Below are 14509 nucleotides of genomic sequence, written 5' to 3' on the forward strand. Positions count from 1 at the left end.
GAATAAAACAGGAACGTGACCAAGGGACACTACATGAAGCATTGGAAAAACACATCATGTTCTCATTAATCAAACTTCAAACCCACAGATTTTACAAGAATAATTTAAGAAGATGCTGCCTCAGTTCTCAGGCTATCAAAAACTTCAAACTAAAAGACCTTTTAAAATTATTACTAAGGGCTGGGCATGGTGGCTCATGCCTGTAATCTCAGCACTTTGGGAGATCAAAGCAAGCGGATCACTGGAGCCTAGAAGTTCAAGACCAGCCTGGACAACATGGCAAAAAAATCTCTACCAAAAAATAGCTGGGTGTGGTTGTGCACATCTGTGGTGCCAGCCACTCATGAAGCTGAGGTGGGAGGATCACTAGAGCCCAGGGAAGTTGAGGCTGCAGTGATGCATGATCACACCCATGCACTCCAGCTTACACAACAGAGTAAAAACTTATCTCAAAAAAGTAAAATAATAGTAGTACTGTTACACACATCTGTGTGAAGAGATCATCAAACAGGCTTTGTGTGAGCAATAAAGCTTTTTGATCCTCTGAGGGCAGGTGGACTGAGTCTGAAAAAGGAGTCAGCAAAGGCAGATAGGGGAGGGGCAGTTTTATAGGATTTGGGTAGGTAGTGGAAAATTACAGTTAAAGGGGATTTTCTCTTGCAGGCAGGGGTGGGGGTTACAAGGTGCTCGGTGGGGAGCTCCTGAGACTCATTGTCAAGGAGAAGGAATGTCACAAGGTCAATTGATCAGTTAGGGTGGGGCAGGAACAAATCACAATGGTGGAATGTCATCAGTTAAGGCAGGAACTACCTATTTCACTTCTTTTGTGGTTCCTCAGCTGCTTCAGGTCATCTGGATGTATACATGCAGGTCACAGGGGTTATGATGGCTTAGCTTGGGCTCAGATGCCTGACAATTACTATAGACTGAAAACCACCTTCAGATGTTGAAGAAAAGTTTGTAAGATTTTTCCAAACCTATCAATCCTAGATACAAAGTTCTTTTTAGAAAATTTGCCACTGAGTTACATTTTATTGGTGCTATGAAGTATTTCACTTCAATCTTTTATACATCAGACACTTGTATAGCAAGGCAGATTTGTGATAAATCTATCTTGATCTGCTTCACTTGTGTATGGGCGTTGGAGGAGCTTTCCCCTTGCCCTCAGAGGGTTCGATGAAAAAAATCAATCTATAGTAAGGCATATTAATAAGACAAAAAGCACACAAATTTATTTAACCATGTGTGCGGGAAGAAACATAGAGTGATTACCCAATTTCCCAATGGGGCCCAGACACTTCTATAACCTCTTTCAGAGGGAGGGGGAAGATGGGGAATATAGGTAATTCTGGTTGAGGGGCATTAAATAATTATTAAGGAAAAATGAATGGATACTTAGGAGAATGAATGGAAGGTGAGAACAGAAATTGACTTGTAAATGGTTTTCTTTGGAAGTTAAAAGAACCTGACAGACAGGTATTATTTTGTAAAATGGTTGGACCTGGTATGGATACATTCTTCCTCTTCTTTCCTGAAATAATGAGATAACAGGGAAGGGAAGAAAAGGCAATTGTTCTTGATGGGCCCATCTGATCTTTTTGAAGCTGGGGGAAAAGTTTCTTCTGAGGCCTGTTGATTTATAAAGGCTTTTAATTCAAAATATGCATTATCCCAAGGAGCTCACTCATTCTCCCTGTCTGGAACGCTCCTAGAAGTTTCACATATAAAAAGTTGAGTTAGGCTGGGCGCGGTGGCTCATGCCTATAATCCCAGCACCTTGGGAGGCCAAAGCGAGTGCATCAGGAGGTCAGGAGTTCAACACCAGCCTGGCCCAAGATGGTGAAACCTTGTCTCTCCTAAAAATACAAAAATCAGCTGGGTATGATGGCAGGGGCCTGTAATCCCAGCTACTTGGGAGGCTGAGGCAGAGAACTGCTTGAACCCGGGAGGCGGAAGTTGCAGTGAGCCAAGATCATGCCACAGCGCTACAGCCTGGGCGACAGAGCAAGACTCCATCTCAAAAAAAAAAACCTGAGTTAGTGGCTCTGGAGAGAGAAGTTGGTTTAGTAGTTGGGTAGTCAGAGATCTGAAAAGGAAGAAAAGAACATAGATTAAAATGAGAAAAGAACATATCTAAGCACACTTCCCCACACCCCGTTAAATCAGTCTCCCATTCCCAGGAATAGGTCAGACCAATAGAACCGTTTAGCCTTGGTTACATAATGGATAATGTTTTACCTTGACTTTCAAAAGGTGCAGATCAGTCTCTACTTGCCCTGAGCAGTTTATGTAGAAACAGCATTTGTCACCAATAGCTGCACAAGCTCCTCCCTGTTGGACTGTCAGCACATCCAGGCTGCAGCAGTTTTGAAGTACAGCAGAAGCTAGACTGTTGACTTCTGACTGGAGTGCTCCCAACGCTTGTGTAGTGATACTGAAGTCTTGTTCTCTTGCCATGGAAAGATTTTAAACTGCCCTTTCATTTTCTTAAGTTCCAAATGCCAGGGGGAAAGTTCTGAGGACTGAAAAGAACATAGATTTGTAATACACGGTTGGGTTTTTTACAAAGTCACATTCATTACTTCTGTGTGGCACCGCTTTATGAACAAAAAGGCCCATTTGTAATTTGGCTGCCATTTAAAGTGGAGTACCTAGTAACAGAGGATGTCAGATAACTGAGTCCACAGCACCCTGAGCATCTAGGTGGGAACCACTTGTATCTTGTCGCCACACAATATTGAAAGGCCACTGTTGTTTACAGATAGGGTCAGGGTGGAGCCTGTGGCGCCTCAGCGTGGAGTTTGCTGTGCCTCATCTTCTTTGTTATTGGCATTTCCACATCTCCAGCTATCATGTCTCCCTGTCAATTTATGGGAGCAGAACAAGTTGTGAAATACTCTATATAAAAGACTTTTAGTTTTGGCTGTTAGAGGGCTTGGTTTTATCACCTAGCCAAATCAGTCCAGACTTTGAGTCTATCCATATGTAATCCTTAGTATCTGACAGGTAAGCTGCCCCAAGTTGCACACCAGGGCTGGCTTGTGAGCCATCCGTAACATCTGGTGATTTGATAAATATTGATTTCATGAGTCAGCATCAGGACCACCTATGGTCTGTGTAAGAAGTGCAAGAATGCCGTTTGTGGAATCAAACTATAAAGTCTGATTGCAATATTGCCTAGTATGTCACCTAGCAAGGGTCCAGCATCATTCCTGTTTTCAATGCAGAAGGAAAATTTTCTTTCTAGTAATTTTATCTAAGTAGAAGACAGTTTTGAGCTTCCATAGTGGCTTTTCTGTGTCCAGTTGACTTACCATAAGAGATGCAATGTGACATTGTTTCTCTGGTTCTGGATGCCATATATTGTCATACATCCATCTTCCAGACTGAATCCACCAGGTGCTCATACTGGCAGAAACAAAAATGAATTCAGGTTCTTTTGCATCATCTAGATGTTGGCATAACCAAAATTAGACTGACTAGTTAATGTGGTCAAGACTTACAAGCCTGGTGCAAAAGCTTTGTGCCTGACTGTCTAGAAAAACAGCAAGAATTAGTAAAAAGCACAGTTCAAAAGAACAGTCACAGCGAAAGATCAAAGGGCAAATGAGTGAGATAAGTTCAGGCAATCTTTAATCACCTTTCAATTAAAAAGTCAAGAAACAACAGATGCTGGTGGGGCTATGAAGAAACAGGGATGCTTTTACACTGTTGGTGGGAGTGCAAATTAGTTCAAACATGGTGGAAGATAGTGTGGACATTCCTCAAGGATCTAGAACCAGAAATACCATTTGACCCAGCAATCCTATTATTGGGTATACACCCAAAGAAATATAAATCATTCTACTATAAAGACATATGCATGCATATGTTTATCGTGGCACTATTTACAATAATAAAGACATAGAACCAATCCAAATGCCCCTCGACGATAGACTGGCTAAAGAAAATGTGGCACATATACACCACAGAATACTATGCAGCCATAAAAAGGAATGGGATCATGTCCTTTGCAGGAACATGGATGGAGATGGAAGCCATCATCCTCAGCAAACTACTACAGGAACAGAAAATCAAATACCACACGTTCTCACTCATAAGTGGGAGTTGAACAATGAGATCACATGGACACAGGGAGGGGAAAAACACATAAACACATACCAGGTCCTGTCGGGGTCAGGGGCAAGGGGAGGGAGAGCATTAGGACAAATACCTAATGCATGCAGGGTTTAAAACCTAGATGATGGGTTGATAGGTGCAGCAAACCACCATGGCACATGTATACCTATGTAACAAACCTGCGTGTTTTGCACATGTATCTTGGAACTTAAAGTAAAATTTTTAATAAAAATCCCCATGGTGTTCATTCAGCCCAAGAAGAGAAGGTTTAGAGGTGTCAGTAGGTATGGAGTGACTGAACTCTATTTTAAAAGGGGCTAATCCATGTCTCCTATTTGAAGTATTCCAGATTTTTATAAGGGTCAGAGATAATGCTTCTGGCCATTTAAGTCCACTGTCTTGATAAAATTTTCCCAAAATTATTTTTATGTCTAAATTTTTAGGTTCCACTTGCCCTGAGGATTGGGGATGATATGAGTTATAAAATTTTAATAGTACCCCAGAGCCTCTGCAAGCAAGTGGTTTATTTCTGCTGTGAAATAAGTCCGTTGGTCTAACTCAATCCATAAGGGAATAGCAAAATGAGGAATAATCTGCAACTTATTTATTTACCACAGCTGTAGCATCAGCACACCTAGTTGGATAACATTCAGTCCACCCATTGAACATGCAGAAAATAATGAAGCAGTGAGAAAAGCCTAAAGCTGGAGGTAAATCCAGAAAGTCTATTTGGAGTGCTGGAAGCGGCAACATGGGCCTTCGGGGGCTTCCTGAGGAATACTGGTTTCCTCTAGAGATTTAGTGAGATTTATAAATAGTGCACTGGGAAATAATTTGGCCATAAATTTTATAGTTCCCAGGACAGTACCAACTATCTTTTAATTTATTAATTATTCCCCATTTGTATATACATCCCATCTGATGGGAGATAAGTGCCAAAGAGTTAAAAGGAAAGGGGCTCCAGGGAGTCCCTTTGGCCCAGTATACAACCAATCTGATAATAGTTTGGCACCCATTAATATCCATTTATCCTGTTTCACATTGTGAGGCATTACTGTGATAATCAGCAATGTTAGGCAGGGATAAGGGCAATAAATTGCGTATAAAAAGGATAAGGAGGGCCATTAGGCCACAGATTTAGCAGCCCTGTCTGTTCAATAATTTCCTTGGGGTACAGTATCCATATCCTTGGTATAAGCTGGGTAATGAACAACAGCAATCTTAGTGGGAAGGTGGATAGCCTATAATAGGACAGAATTATAGGCCCATTGGCAATAGAAGTGCCAGCGGAGGTTAAGAAACTACAGGATTTCCAAATTGTACTAAGTGTATGACAGTCTCCAAAGGCATATTTGGAGTCTGTATAGAGTGGCGGTTTTTTGGTTTTTGTTTTTGTTTGTTTGTTTGTTTCTTGCCAATGTGCAAGCTCTAGTAAGGGCTACAAGTTCAGCAACTTGAGCTGACTTTATGGTAGGCAGATGGTCTGCCTACCAGAGAGGGTTTCATGTGAGGAAACTATAGTGTAGCCAGTTACATTCCCTTTGAAATCTCATTTACAAGAGCCGTCACAAAAAATAAGTAAATCTTGGTTGTCTAAAGAAATGTCCGAGGGATCCTCTTGTGACTTTCAAACCATACCAACAGCTGCAAGGCAGTCATATGAAATGGAGTGAGGGCCTCCATCATCAGGGAGAGGCAGGAGGGCAGCTGGATTTATAGTGTTGCAATGATATAAAATAATGGAGGGATTGGTCAAAGGGGGTTGCTCACAGGTGGCCTGTCATCACCTAGAGAGACACTGCGTTTTATGAACTTGTAAGACAGCAGACACAGTATGAGGAACATAGGAGTGAATAGGGAAACCTAACGTAACAGTGCTGACTTTATCAATTAAAGTGGCAGCTGCACATAGGCCTGGCGGCACACCTGCTGCCACAGGGTCCAGTTGGCATGAAAAATATGCTATAAGGGACCTGGTGCAGTGGCTCATGCCTGTAATCCCAACACTTTGGGAGGCCAAGGTGGGTGGATCATGAGGTCAAGAGATTGAGACCATCCTGGCCAACATGGTGAAACCCATCTCTACTAAACATACAAAAATTAGCTGGGCCTGGTGGCATGCACCTATAGTCCCAGCTACTTGGGAGGCTGAGGCAGGAGAATTACTTGAACCTGGGAGGCGGAGGTTGCAGTGAGCTGAGATCACGCCACTGCACTCCAGCCTGGCAACAAAGCAAGACTCTGTCTCAACAAAAAAAAAAAAAAAAGAAAGAAAAGAAAAGAAAAAAGAGAAGGGAAGGGAAGGGAAGGGGAAGGGGAGGGGGAAGGGCAGGAAAGAAAAATATGCTCTAGGATAGATCTGGGAGGAAGAGGGCTGTCCTAAAATAACAGCAGCAGTCCCATTATTTTCATGGCAATATAAGTGGAAAGGTTTATCAAAATTAGGTAAGCCGAGAGCAGGGGGTATGAATAATGCTAATTTCCAGAATGGTACCTGGGAGGAGGGCAAATAAAAATTTAGCAAGAGCACCAAAATTAGGAATTCATTGGCTGCAATAGCCAGCTGCTTCTAGAAACTAATAGGTATTTCTTAATTTGGGGAACAGAAATAGACAAAATAGACTCATGGCATTTTTGGAGTGAGCTTTTTGAGTGCCTTGAAATATCTTATGTCCTAAGCAAATAACAGTTGTCTGCAGCCATTGAAGTTTAGACTTGGAGGCTTTGTAGCTTCAAATAGCTAGCCTTTAAGAAAATGAGGGACTCTAGAAGGGCATCCTACTTGGTCAGGTTACAGAGCAAAAGACTGTCAACATACTGAACAACAATGGAACCTTGAGTAAAGGTCATAGCGTCTACATCAGTTTTGAGGATTTCAGAGAATACTGAAGGAGACTCACAATATCCTGGAGGTATTCAAGTCCATGTTAACTGTTTCCCTCTGAAGTTAAAGGCAAAGAGAAATTTTGAGTCAGGGTGCAGCAAAATTGGAAAGAATGCTGGACAAAGGTCAGTTTCTATAAACCAGACTGCATCAGTGGGAATTGAGGTCAGGATAGCAGCAGGATTAGGCACAATAGGGTGGCAACGAATTACAAAGTTATGGCTTTTAGATCCTGCACAAATGGATAGATTTGATTTCCATCTGAATAAAACTTTCCTTCCTTTTTTACTGGTAAAATTGGGGTGTTACAGGATGAAGTAGTGAAAACAAGTACTACCCATAAACAAGTGTTGGAAAGATTTGGTCTTTTGTTTGTTTGTTTGTTTGTTTGTTTTTGAGACAAGGTGTCCCTTTGTCACCCAGGCTGGAGTGCAGTGATGTGATCTGGGCTCACTGTAGCCTCAACTCCTGGGCTCAAGCAATCTTCTTGCCTCTTCCCTGCACATAGTTAGGACTACAGGCACACCACCAAGCCAGGTTAATTTTTTGTTTTTTTGTAAAGATGGAGTTTCACCATGTTGCCCAGGTTGGTCTTAAACTCCTGAGCTCAAGCAATCTGTCTGCCTCCCCTCCTAGGTCCTAGGATTATAGATCCACTGCACCTGGCTGACTTGTTCCTTTTCCAGGAAATGTACATAGGCTCTACACTCAACAGCAATTTGACTTCATTTGCATGTAAGTACTAGCAACTAGATGGAGCATCCTTTAAGATTTTATCTTCAGAGGAATTTAAATCAGAATGGATCTCCATTAGGGAGACTAGAAAGTTTGGAGTTTTGTCTGAGGGCAGAGAAAAGTCATGGTGTGTGTTAAGAGGGCCTAGGAATATCGGGGTGACCTAAGAGATAAATAATGAAATGAAATAGGTTGCCCAGAGACTTGAATAGAATTAGAGGTGAGAGGTAGAGATAATTCTTCTGGACAAATGGTAGAGAACATCACCCCCAGTATCAATTTTAAAATCCAGTTCTTGATCCTCTATCTTTTTTTATTCTTTTTTTTTTTTTTTTTTTTTTTTTTTTTGATATGTAGTCTCACTCAGTCGTCCAGGTTGAATGCAGTGGCACAATCTTGGTTCACTGCAACCTCTGTCTCTCAGGTTCAAGCGATTCTCCTGCCTCAGCCTCTCATGTAGCTGGGATTACAGGGGCCCACCACCACACCTGGCTAATTTTTGTATTTTTAGTAGAGACGGGGTTCCACCATGTTGGCCAGGCTGGTCTCGAACTCCTGACCTCAGGTGATCCCCCCTGCCTCAGCCTCCCAAAGTGCTGGGATTACAGGCATGAGCCACTACGCCCAGCCTGATCCTCTGTCTTAACTTTAATGGTAGATTCTGGAGTGCAACTGAAGATTCACTGACCCTGCCAATCAACAAGATATTGTCCCACAGTAGGAGAGAAACAAACCTATTGAGTCAGACGGAGGAATTTTTTAAGTTTTCTTCTACTTTAAGGGCTAGACAATTGTTTTTCAAATGTCCAGGATTCCTACAGTATCTGCAGACACCCGGAGGAATGTTCTGTGACTGATGAGAGAATTTCGATCTGCTCTCAGGGGTCTGATTTTACTTTTGCAGTGACTCAACCTACAAACCAAGGCCTGCACATTTTAAATCTTTCTCTTTTGTTGTTGTTCTGTGAGTTGTTTTCAAAGAACTGTGTAGCTGCTTCCATAACAAATGCTTATGTGTCCCCATCCAAATCTCTGTGGTCCCCATCCAAATCTCATGTTGAATTTAATTCCTAATGTTAGGGCCAGGACCTGGTGGGAGGTGACTGGATCATGGGGGCGGATTTCCTCCTTGCTCTCATGATAGTCAGTGAATTCTCACAAGATCTGATGGTTTAAAAGCGTGTGGCACTTCCCCCTTTTCTCTCTCTTGTACCACCATGTGAAGGTGCTCACTTCCCCTTCACCTTCTGCCATGATTGGTTTCCTGAGACCTACCAGTCATGCTTCCTGTACAGCCTGTGGAACTGTGAGTCAATTAAACCTCTTTTCTTCATAAATTACCTGATCTCAGGTAGTTCTTTATAGTGGTGTCAGAGCAGGCAAATACAGAAAATTGGTACCTGAAGAGTGGGGCATTGCTATTAAGATACCTGAAAATGTAGAAGCAACTTTGGAACTGGGTAACAGGAGAGGTTGGAACCATTTGGAGGGCTCAAAAGAAGATAGTAAGATGAGGGAAGGTTTGGAACTTCCTAGAGACTTGTTGACTGCTTGTGACCAAGATGCCGATAGTGATATGGGCAATGAAGTCCAGGCTGAGGTGGTCTCAGATGGAGATAAGGCACTTATTGGGAATTTGAATAAAGGTCACTCTTACTATATTTTAGCAAAGAGACTAGTGGCATTTTGCACCCCCTAGAGATCTGCGGAACTTTGAATTTGAGAAAGATGATTTAGGGTTTCTGGCAGAAGAAATTTCTAAACAGCAAAGCATTCAAAATTGACCTGTTTCTAAAAGTATATGCTCAAATACATGAACAAAGAGATTATCTGAAACTGGAATTTATATTTTAAGAAGAAGCAGAGCGTAAAAGTTTGAAAAATTTGCAGCTCAGCCACATAGTAGAAAATAACACCCATTTTCTGGGGAGAAATTCAAGCCTGCTGCAGAAATTTGCAGTAGTAAAGAGGATCCTAATGTTAATAGCTAAGACAACAGGGAAAAAGTCTTCAGGGCATGTCAGAGACCTTCAGGCATCCCCTCCCATCACAGGCCAGGAGGCCTAGAAGAAAAATATGGTTTCGCGGGCCAGGCCCAGGGCCCCACTGCTCTCTGCAGCCTCAAGACATGGCACCCTGGGTCCCAGCTGCTCTAGCTCCAGCTACGACTAAAAGAGGCCAAGGTACAGTTTGGACCATTGCTTCAGAGGGTGCAAGTCACAAACCTTGGCAGCTTCCATATGGTGTTGGGCCTGTGGGTACACAGAAGGCAGGAGCTGAGGTTTGGGAATCCCCACCCAGATTTCAGAGGATGTATGGAAATGCCTGGATGTCCAAGTAGAAGTCTACTGCAGGGGCAGACCCCTCATGGAGAATCTCTGCTAGTGGAGGGGAAATGTGGGGTTGGAGACCCCACACAGATTCCCCACTGGGGCACTGCCTAGTGGAACTGTGACAAGAGGGCTACCATCCTCCAGAACCCAGAATGGTAGATCTACCAACAACTTGCACCATGTACCTGGAAAAACTGCAGGCACTCAATGCCAGCCTGTGAAAGCAGCCAAAGGGGCTGTGCCCTGCAAAACTACAGGGGTGTAACTGCCCAAAGCCTTGGGAACCCATGCTTTGCATCAGTGGGCCCTGAATGTGAGACATGGAGTCAAAGGAGATTATTTTGGAGCCTTAAGATTTAACACTGCCCTGCTGAGTTTTGGACTTGCATGGGGCCCGTAGCCCCTTTAATTTGGCCAATTTTTCCCTTTTGGAATGACAGCATTTACCCAATGCCTGTCCCTGCATTGTATCTTGGAAGTAACTAATTTGTTTTAGATTTTACAAGCCCATAGTTGGAAGGGACTTGCCTTGTCTCAGATGAAACTTTGGACTTGGACTTTTGAATTAATGCTAGAATGAGTTAAGACTTTGGGGGAATGTTGGTAAAGCATGATTATGTTTTGAAATGTGAGAAGGACATGAGATTTGAGAGGGCTCTGGATTGGAATGATACGGTTTGGCTCTATGTCTCCACCCAAACGTCATGTTGAATTGTAATTCCCAATGTTGGGGAAGGGACCTGGTGGGAGGTGATTGGATCATGGAGTGGATTTCCTCCTGGTTGTTCTCATAATAGTGAGTGAATTCTCATGAGATCTGATGGTTTATAAGTGTATGGCACCCCCTCCTTTGCTCTCTCTCTCTCTCCTGCCACAATGTGAAGAAAGTGCTTGCCTCCCCTTCACCTTCTGCCATGATTGTAGGTATCTTAAAGTCTCCCAGTCATGCTTCCTACTAAGCCTGTGCAACTGTGCATCAATTAAATCTCTTTTCTTCATAAATTACCCAGTCTCAGGTAGTTCTTTATAGCAGTATGAGAACAGACTAATACAGAGGCTGAGTAGCCCAACCAACTATATTGTTCTAGATGTGTGTGTGTGGGGGGGCGGGTTATGGAAGTAGATTTTCAACAAGGGCAGAAATTTAAAGATTTCTGTGTTCTGGTGCATCAGGTTTTAATCCAGTATGCCTCTGAAAAGTTTGCATAAACCCCTCAATAAAAGCCCTAGGGTGTTCTCCCTCCTTCTGGTTACATAGTTGGAACTTAGACTAATTAACCTTAGGAGTGAAAGCCTCTAATATCACCTCATCAGACCCTGAATATTAGCCTCTAGCTGAACCATTTCCTGGTCAACCATTAGGGTGCCAGGGAGAGGAGCTGGCCTCCCATTTCCCATGTTTAGGGTTTTCCCCTGGAGGCCTTCTGGCCTGTCTCTGGACTACAGAATAATCATGGGTAGAATGGGTGGGAAGTACACCCCTTAGTAGCCAGTCAAGGTCCCTGTGAGTGGGATTGTAAATGGCTTCTAGCCTCTCCGATTCTTCTATAAATTTGGTAGGAAGGATCTTCTGAAAGTGCGAGCAAAAGGGTTTTGTGATTCAGAAGATTTGCTGCCATATAGGGGACATAAATTCTTTGTCATGGAGGCCCTGGATATATTCTCAGGGGGCACTGCCTAGGGAAGCCTGGAGCTATTGGAGTTACTTACATAGCCTGGAAAGGAAGAAGCATCGTATGGCACAAGAAGTCAAGCACTGCCTGGTTTATCTAACAGGTTTCTCTTGCTTGTCAGCTCTTATACAATCAACCTGTATGCATCTGGACTTTAAATTAGGTCTAAGTGTTTTCTGTAAATGTTGCAGAGACACAGAAGTTAGATTAGGCAGTTGGTTAGCTAAAGTATTTTCTGGAGGCATTAGGGGTGTAATTGTTTTAGGGTTTATTACAGAAGTTTGCTGTGGGGTTAAGACTGGATTTTGAGGAGGGGGATTTTGACCAGCGGCCCAGATGATCCAAAGAATCTTCTCGGGCGGTCTGGGACACATAGTTGAGGATTAAAAAAAGTTTAAGTTGGAGGGAAATTTAAATTGGGGGCAGATTTTAACTTTTGTTCTAGATTAGATTTCTGTTCTTTAATCTTGTCAGGAGAGTTCTTAAGGCTAGCTGCAATACTAGTACATGTCTTTCTTTCTATTTGATCTTCTCATAAATACAAATAAGGCAAATGCTTAGAATGAGAGCTCTTAAAAATTTTCCTTAAATTTAAGCTTTCTAATTCAAAAGATCCTTCTGCTGGCCATGGATAATTAGAATTTTCAATGGATTATTTATTCCAATAGTGATTTAATCCAATGAGCCTCTTCATAGTAAGCCCAGGTGGAAATTTCCCAGGTTGAGAATAGGTTGTCACTGTATAAGCACGATGTGTTTCTGGAGAGGGCATAGAAGAGGCAGTCCCCATAATGCCCAAAATTCACTCTCAGAAATAGGCTGAAAGTAACAAAAGACAACAAAAGTCCCATAAAAATGGGACCTTTTATGACAAATCTCCCCTAAGAGCTTGGCACATTTGGTACAAATAATGTGCTGCTTAAAATCGTACATGTCTCAGACTCCTAGTCTTTTCAGATTGGCCACCTAATCTTTTCAGATTGGTATGAACCCAAAAATTCATACCCTCCTGATGGTGGAGACTAAGAGAGTACCCACACTTAGTCACAAAGTCAACCTCCCAAGGTTATAAACACCCCCCAAAAAAAATCCAGTTTTTGTTTCAGGGACTAAAAGCAGTTTGTCTTTACAGATGCTCATCCAGTCAGATCAGCAAAAAACTAACCAGTCTACAGGGCCAGCTTGAACATTTATAGGGGATCTAGGCTCATGTTCTACCCTGTGGTACCCCTCTTTATAAAAGAATAACACAGAAAGACAAAGGAAAATGGAAAAACAACAACAAAAAAAGGCTATTTCTGAGAGAAAAAGAGTTCAAACTGTCAGAGGCGTTTGAACCAGAGCGCCTCCATTTTGAATACGACTGGATAAAATAAGGCTGAGACCTACTGGGCTGCATTCCCAGAAGGTTAAGGCATTCTTAGTCACACAATGAGATGGGAGGTTGGCACAACATACAGGTCATAAAGACCTTGCTGATAAAACAGGTTGCAGTAAAGAAGCCAACCAAAACCAAGATGGTGATGAGAGTGACCTCTGCTGGTCCTCACCGCTCATTATACACTAATTACAATGCATTAGCATGCTAAGACACACTCCCAACAGCACTGTGACAGTTTACAAATGTCATGGCAATGTCAGGAAGTTGTCCTAAATATTCTAAAAAAAAAAAAGAAAAAAAGAAAAAGGGAGGAACCCTCAGTTCTAGGAATTGCCCACCCCTTTCCTGGAAAACTCACGAATAATCCATACCTTCTTTAGCATATAATCAAGAAATAACCATAAAAATGGGCTGCTGTGCATATAGAGTAACCATTCTTTTATTCCTTTACTTTCTTAATAAACTTGCTTTCAGTTTACGCTATGGACTCACCCCAGATTCTTTCTTGCACAAGATCTAAGAACCCTCTTTTGGGGTCTGGATTGGGACTCCTTTCCAGTAACAAAACAATATAAATACTCATACCCCAAATTAAATACACCAGAGTTGCTAAAACCCAACTAGTCCCATATAAAACCTTTTCTCTCAATAATCTTACATTTGGAAAGGAAAAGGGAGAGAGCGATTTTTTTTTTCTTTTACCATTCACTCGACCAGAGTTCATGGAAAGAAAGAAACTGGGAGGCTGACCAGTAAGAAATTCTTACCATTTCTTTGCCAACTTTGTTGAGTCCTGGATTCCTTTCACTGTGGTCTCCAGAAGTGCACAATGGCTTTGATGATTCTGCCAACTATGCCAAAACTGTAGGGGCCATAGGGAAGCTTCCCCCTTGCCCTACAGAGGTTCACTGAAAAAAAAATCAGCAAACTCTTTTCAATGAAAAAATCAGCGAACCATTATTGCCTCACAATAAAGCAGACTGTTAAGAGAAAAGGCATACAAATTTATTTAACTGTGTGCATGGGAGGAATTACAGAGTGATTACCCAATTTCCCAATGGACCCCAAACACTTATATAATTTTCTTTCAGAGGGGAGGGGGAAGATAGGGAATAGAGTAACTGTGGAGAGACAGTAAAGGATTGCCAAAGGAAAAAGAAAGGGTACTTGGGAGAATGAATGAAAGGGGGAACAGAGATGGACTTTCAAATGATTCTCTTTGGAAGTCAAATGAACTGAGAGACAGGAATTATTTTGTAAAATAGTTGGGCCAGGTCTGGTTACATTCTTTCCTTTCCTGAAATATTAATACATAATGAGATAACAGCAAAGGAAAGGAAAAGCAATTGTTCTTGATGGATCCATCTGATCTTTATGGAGACAG

The 14509-nt window shown here is 42.2% G+C and overlaps 1 long non-coding RNA gene across 1 annotated transcript; it reads right to left on the bottom strand.

Annotated features, from left to right (window-relative positions):
• Window positions 1–404: 404 nt before the first annotated feature.
• Window positions 405–14029, bottom strand: LOC105474213 (uncharacterized). The gene is made up of 4 exons (XR_982706.2): window positions 13893–14029; window positions 3315–3408; window positions 2239–2522; window positions 405–2086 (listed from the first exon to the last, which is right to left on the bottom strand). It is a non-coding gene; the product is annotated as an uncharacterized lncRNA (long non-coding RNA).
• Between the last annotated feature and the right edge of the window lie 480 nt (window positions 14030–14509).

The sequence above is a fragment of the Macaca nemestrina genome, chromosome 10, assembly GCF_043159975.1.
Source record: "Macaca nemestrina isolate mMacNem1 chromosome 10, mMacNem.hap1, whole genome shotgun sequence".
NCBI classification, from domain to species: domain Eukaryota; kingdom Metazoa; phylum Chordata; class Mammalia; order Primates; family Cercopithecidae; genus Macaca; species Macaca nemestrina.